The 7,061-nt window shown below is 38.0% G+C and overlaps 1 pseudogene; it reads right to left on the bottom strand.

The window, feature by feature from the left end:
• Positions 1-5,406: 5,406 nt before the first annotated feature.
• Luc7l3-ps1 (LUC7-like 3 pre-mRNA splicing factor, pseudogene 1) lies at positions 5,407-6,649 on the bottom strand (annotated as a pseudogene).
• Positions 6,650-7,061: the final 412 nt, after the last annotated feature.

Raw genomic sequence — 7,061 nt, 5'->3', positions numbered from 1 at the left:
ATCAGAGACCACAATGATCCTATACCTGCTTCACCATTGCCTCTAAGTTTTCTCTTTAATTAAACCAAGATGGGGGAATGTTGGTATTCTGTCTAAGCTCCACTCCCACAGCTACCTCGGACAGCCAGGTTGGCTCCTCCCTACAGTTGCCTGGCAACAGTCAGGCACTATAAAAGGGGCTCCTTGCCCCTTCTCTTTCTCGTACTTCTTTCTTACTTCCCTCTTACTTCTCTCTTACAATTTGTTCTTCTCTGTTCTTTCCCCGTCCCCCCTTCCCACTTCCCACATTCCCATGGCTTTCCTCTCCTGTACTTTTCCTCTCTCATTAAACCTCTTCACGTGGAACCACGTTGTCTGTGTGTGTTCTGTCCAGGCACGGGCTGAGGTTCAAACCCTAACACTTGGTCCTGTCATGGCTGGACACCCCAGGGTAGGGGAATGTCAAGGTGAGGAAGGGGAGCTCATTGGGGAGGTGAACACCCTTATAGAAAGAGGGGGAGGTGGATGGGATAGGGGGCTTACGGACCAGAAACTGGGAAATATTTGAAATGTAAATAAACAATATCCAATAAAAATATGAAAAAGGACATAAGGAAATTAATATATCAGTGTTACTGCTGTTGCAAGTGATTCATATCAAGCTAATTGAAAAACACACTTGCAGATGTGACGCCCTTACAATGTCAGCTATTGGACTACAAAATAGCAAGGAGGTAAAAGCTTTCTTACCTTTATCCTCAGATAATGCACCAGAAGTCACTAGAAATTACTAGCAATTTCTAGTGTGCTAGAAACTCAGATTGTAACAAAGAACAAAGGACCCCCTCCCCCCAGTAACTCTTTATCCTTTCTTGAATGATGGAAGAAAATGACAGAGGGCCTCTCTTTCAGGAAAATCTCTATTAGTGATAGCAGATTCACCTTATGTGGTCATTGCATCATTCTGGTGCAAGAAGGAAATCTACCCCATTGGTTTTCACATGCAGGAGCTAGCACAGCAGCACAGCGATGTGCTTGACACTGTGGGACAAAGTCTGATTGTTTTCCAGGCCGTACACTTATCCAAGCCCTGGGGGGAGGGGAGTTCAGAATATTTGTGACTTCACAACCCTCTGCATATAATTTCTTTCGATCCTCTAGTCCGTAGTAGCATGCACAGGAATAATAGAAATGGGATATGATGCATCTGTACCGTACAGCTTTCTTCAATGAAGATAATTTTTGAAGAGGGACTTGGGTTAAAATGATGATATGCTGTTGTGAAATGTAAACTGTCTCCCAGCAGCTAATAGAAAGATCGGAGCATTTCCCAAGACGCCGCTGGATCGCAGGGTCAAAGGGTGCTTCGTTTTCTATGTAAGCTAAGCAGCATGTGTAACAGATTTATTGAACCAAAGGCCTATTTTCCAAGAAAGAGGCAGCGAGCAGAATGAATCCACAGAACAGACTAACTATAATAAAGTTTTCTGAATTAAAATGCACTGTATCACTCCGAGTCCTGTGTTATGATTATAAAAAAATTGTTTTTGTCCACACACAAAGTGAAAATTAATGACTGCAATATTGACTAACCAACAATGGATAATTTGGAGAAATCATCTCTCTATTCCTAAAGCATTTATTGAGCATTTTATCTGTGTGCTCAGAAGCTCACTGCAAGGAGACTAAAGTGATTTAAGGAAAAAAATATTAACGTGGCAATGTCTGTGAAGAAAATATGTGCTTAAAGTACCACTCAAATGCAAATGAAGAGGGTTCCACTCTGTTGAGTTGCAAAGAAAATGATAATAAACACAGGACACTTGATGTGTGGCTTATGGCAGTGTCCCAATTAAGCACATTATAGGCAATGCTTTTAGCAGATATATGACAACATGTGGCAGTGGGATGGGAAACCAACATAATGGTGTTAACATCTTCAGGTTGTTTTCACACTTACAAAGGATAATCTAATGTCATCATGGAAGAGGGTGGAGATGAGAATGGCCTTGTAGGTTTTGAACAAGTATTAAATGAAATGTAGGATGCTGTGCTGAGCAACGAGAGGTTAGCCTTTGCTACAGTTGTTAGACAGGTCATGCAGAATGAGAGAGAGAGAGAGAGAGAGAGAGAGAGAGAGAGAGAGAGAGAGAGAGAGAGAGAGAGAGAGAGAACTCAGTACTGCAGCCAACAAGTCAAATCTGACGCATCACAGGGTTTTATGAAACCCGTGAGCAAGAAAGTTACAGAGGATCAGCATGCAATGAGATAGGACCTGTCTCTGAGGTGTTAGAACTGAGTGAGCAGATACAGACAAAAAGCTTAGGCAGTGATACTAACAGTCATTTTACCAATGTCCCTAATCCAAGACAATATCTGACTCCAGGTTGCTTTTTCCTGTTCACCCCAATATATTCCTCTTCCCTTATATGTCTCTCCCATTAGACTTCATACCTTGTTAGAACAAATAATTCTGGATCTTGGAAATCAATGGTTTAAATTTATTTCATTATACTACTCTGAATTAACAATTGGGGGTAGACCATGTATACTATCATATCAATCATGAATAGTGATACCTTTAATTCTTCCCCCCAATTTGTATTCCCTTGAGCTCCTTTTCTTGTCTAATTGCTCTAGCTGGAACTTTAAGCACTGTATTGGGTCGGGAGAGAGGGGGCAGCCTTGCCTTGTATTTGATTTTAGTGGGATTGCTTTACATTTCTCTCCATTTAATTTGATATTAGCTATTGGCTTGCTTATATTGCTTTTATTATGTTTAGGTGTGCATCTTGTATCTATGATCTCTCTGGGACTTCTAACATGAAGGGATGTTGGATTTGGTCAAAAACTTTTTCTGTATCTACTAAGATGATCGTGTGATTTTTTTTCTTTCACTTTGTTTATATATTGGATTATGTTGATCTTTTTTTGTATGTTGAATCATTTGGGATGAAGCCTACTTGATCATATTGGATGACGTTTTTGATGTGTTCTTGGATTCGGTTTAGGAGAATTTTATTATTTTTGTGTCAATGTTAATATGCCAAATTGGTCTCAAATTCTCTTTCTTTCTTGAGTCTTTGTGTGGTTTAGGTATTTGGGTAACTGTAGCCTCATTGAATGAATTTAGTACCATTCCTTCTGTTTTTATTTTGTGGAGTAGTTTGAGAAGTATTGGTATTAGTGATTCTTTGAAAGTCTGATAGAATTCTGTGCTAAAACCAACTGACCCTGTTTTTTTTTTTGTTTGTTTGTTTTTGTTTTGTTTTGTTTTTTTTGTTTTGGTTTGGTTTTTTTTTTTTTTTTGGTTGGGAGATTTTTAATGACTGATTCTATTTCCTTAGGGGTTATAGGACTGTTTATGTAGTTTATCTGAACTTGATTTAACTTTGGTAAGTAGTATCTGTCTAGAAAATCATCCATTTTATGTAGATTTTCCAGTTTGTAGAATATAGACTATTGAAGTAAGACCTAATAATTTTCTGTTATTATATCTCCCATTTTATTTCTGATTTTGTTCATTCCAATACTATCTCTGTGCCTTTTAGTTAGTTTGACTAAGGATTTGTCTATCTTGTTGACTTTTTCAAAGAACAGGTTTTTGGTTTTGTTGATTCCTTGTATTGCTCTCTTTGTTTCTAATTGACCAATTTCAGCCCTGAGTTTGACTATTTCTGTCATCTACTCCTCTTGGGTGTGTTTGCTTCTTTTTGTTCTATAGCTCTCAGGAATACTGTTAAGTTGCTTCTTGAGATCTCTCCAATTTCTATATGAAGGCACTTAGTGCTATGAATTTTCCTCTTGGCACTGCTTCCATAAGTTTGGGTATATTGTGCCTTCATTTTCATTGAATTCTAGAAAGTCCTCAATTTCTTTATTTCTTCCATGGCTAAATGATCATTGAGTAGAGAATTGTTCAGTTTCCATGAGTATGTGGGCTTTCTATTGCTTCTGTTGTTGTTGTTGAAGTCCAGGTTTGATCCATGGTGATCTGATAAAATACAAGTGGTTATTTCAATCTTCTCATAACTGTAGAGGCTTGCTTTGTGCCTGATTGTATAGTCAATTTTGGATAAAGTTCCATGAGGTCCTCATAAGAATATACATTTTTTATTTTGGGGTGAAGGTTTCTGTAAATACGTTAGATTCAGTTGGTTCATAACATCTGTTAGTTTCATTGTTTCTTTGTTTAGTTTCTGTTTTGATGACAGCGAGGTGGGATATTGAAGTCTTTATGTGAAATTTTGTAGTTTCTTTTAAGAATGTGGGTGTTCTTGTATTTGGGGCATAGATGTTCTGAACTGAGACATCATCTTGGTGGATTTTTCCTTTATTGAGTATGAAGTGTCCTTCCCTCTTTTGATTACTTGCTCAAAGTTTATTAGATATTAAAATGACTACTCCAGCTTGTCACTTGGGTCCATTTACCTGGAAAACGTTTTTCCAGCCCTTCTCCAAGGTAGTGTTTATTTTGTTTTTCAGGTGTAATTCTTGTATGAATCAGAATGATGGATCCTGTTTACATATCCAGTCTGTTAGCCTTTGTCTTTTTATTGGTGAATTGAGTCCATTGATGTTGAGAGATATTAATGACCAGTGACTATTAATCCCTGGTGTGTGTGTGTGTGTGTGTGTGTGTGTGTGTGTGTGTGATTTTTCTCTTTTGGTTTGCTGTGAGATGATTCATTTATGTTTTCTTGGGTGTAGTTACCCTCCTTGTGTTGGAGTTTTCCTTCTAGTATCCGCTGTAGGAGTGGATTAGTAGAAGGATAATGTTTATATTTGGCTTTGCAGTGGAATTTCTTGATTTCTCCATCTGTGGTAATTGAAAGTTTTGCTGGGTATAATAGTCTGGTCTGGCATCTGTGGTCTCTTAAGGTCTGGGATACATCTATCCAGGTTCTTCTGGCTTTTAGAATCTTTTGAGAAGTCAGGTGTGGTTCCTTTTTTTTTAACAGAAAGTCAGAGATACTTTATTTTCACTTCTAAATACAAAGGCTAAGAATAGCAGAAGTGCAAAAATGGAATCCCAGTCTGCCTCACAGGAATACTAAATGTTTAATCCTGTTTTTAAAGTCCAAGATGAAAACTTGCAAGTAAACACTGAGCAAGCCACATGTTTAGGTAATATTTCTTAAAAAGTCTTAGGGAAAAATATGATTCAGGACCTAATTTTTCAAAGTGGCATGAGTGCTATTAACACATGTTCTGAAATCTGGCAGGTCACAACAGTCCTGAATTAATTTTTAATAATAATAATTTTAAAAAACAAATAACTAACTGAGCTTTATGCTTTTTCTACGCCACTATAGCTTTCTTTTGCCTCATTTTAATGTTGATCTTCACTCTATTCCGTTTTCTGTATTCTTCAAAAAGTCTTCAACAGTAGTTCCCTGTCTAATCTGAGGTCTTATCAGATCAGTTTTAATTGGACTGAGTGTCACCTTCAGATTTAACCTCTTTACTGGTCCCATTGACCTCGTACTTAGTGTCACTTTCCTTTGATTCAAAGTTTGTGTCTTCGCTTTGTTTTCACACTACTCTTTTTATCATCAGATACTTTCTTCTCTTTCTCCTTGCATTTTCCATCTTGTTCTCTGTTCTGACTTTTGATCCTGTGTTTCTATGACTTTCAAGCTCGGCTTTCTGACAGTCGTTGATCTTTGATGTGAGATCTATGTTTTCTTTCTGATCTATCATGGCTTCTGCTTCTTCGTGGATCTCTATTTCTGTTTCTCCTTCTGTCTCTTCTCAGTGATCTTTTGTGGTCCCAAGACCTGCTGCATCTCTGGTCAGAAGTTCGGCCTGAATGTCTACTCTATGAACTTCTCTTTCTCTTTTCTTTTTCTCTTTCTTCCTCTTCTCTTCATCTTTTTTCTTTCCTCTTCTTCCTTTTTTCTCTCCCACTCTTTTTCTCTTTCCTCTTTCTTGCTTCTCTTTTTTGATGTTCGTCCTGATCAGGTCCCTCTGTTCTTTTTCTTAACTTTTAATTCTTCCACAGTGACTTTAATTTTGGCATAGCCCATGTGTTGCGTCCCCATCAAATCGTCATCTACCTGGGACTAGGCATCTCCTACTATCAAAAAAGCTCCACACACTTCACAAACTTCCATCTGTTTTTCTTGGGCAGCATACTTTCTATAGTCGAAGTTATAAATCTTAGAAATTCTCTTCCTTTAACTGTTCAATCAATTTCATCATTCCCTGGGCTTCTTCTACCTTTCCTTCAGATCCTAACTCTTCAATCTGCTGTAGAAGCACATCAAATTTGTCTGTCAGAATCTGAATTTTTTCCTTCATTGTTGCCTGTTGGACCAGCAGCCCCAGAGGACTGCTGGTTTAGAGAAAACGCCAAATGAGCATGACCTCGTCTAGTTCTACGCTTGACCTCAGCAAGTAAACTCTGTAAGTATTGCAAACAATTTTTCTCATAGCCAACTTTCATAAAACAAGAACTCTTATACTGTTTTTATAGATTTTCATCATAAATTTTTTTCACATGGATCAAGATCAGAATGAGCATTTGTGAACAATTCCGCAGGACAAAACCCACAGAGATAATATTTACAATTCTCTCATGGTCTCACCGTGTTGCTGCACTTCTCATCCGGGGCGAGGTTTGGTCCTGGCCCATTAACTCATCCAACAATTGCACTGCCAAAATCATGAAGCTTCCTCTGGGCAGCTGCTCACACCAGCCCTAGCACCCACCAATATAACACACCAGCCACTTGGCCACCGAACCAACCAACCCTTCAGCCCACTCTCAAGCCAGAAAAAGTCAGGTGTAGTTCTGATAGATCTGCCTTTGTATATTATTTGTCCTTTTTTCCTAGCATCTTTTCATATTCTTTCTTTGTTCTGTACATTTAGTGTTTTGATTTTTATGTGATGGAAGGATTTTCTTTTGGTGTTTACTTGGTGTTCTGTAAGCTTCTTGTATGTTTATAGCCATCTCTTTCTTTAGGTTAGGAAAGTTTTCTTCTATAATCTTGTTGGAGGTATTTTCTAGCTCTTTGAATTGGGAATTTTTACCTTCTAATCCTATTATTCTTAGGTTTGGTGTATTCATAGTGCCC

The sequence above is a fragment of the Rattus norvegicus genome, chromosome 18 (assembly GCF_036323735.1).
Source record: "Rattus norvegicus strain BN/NHsdMcwi chromosome 18, GRCr8, whole genome shotgun sequence".
NCBI classification, from domain to species: Eukaryota; Metazoa; Chordata; class Mammalia; order Rodentia; family Muridae; genus Rattus; species Rattus norvegicus.
The sequence above is the reverse complement of the archived record's forward strand: the minus strand, read 5'-3'. Positions and strand labels throughout refer to the sequence as shown.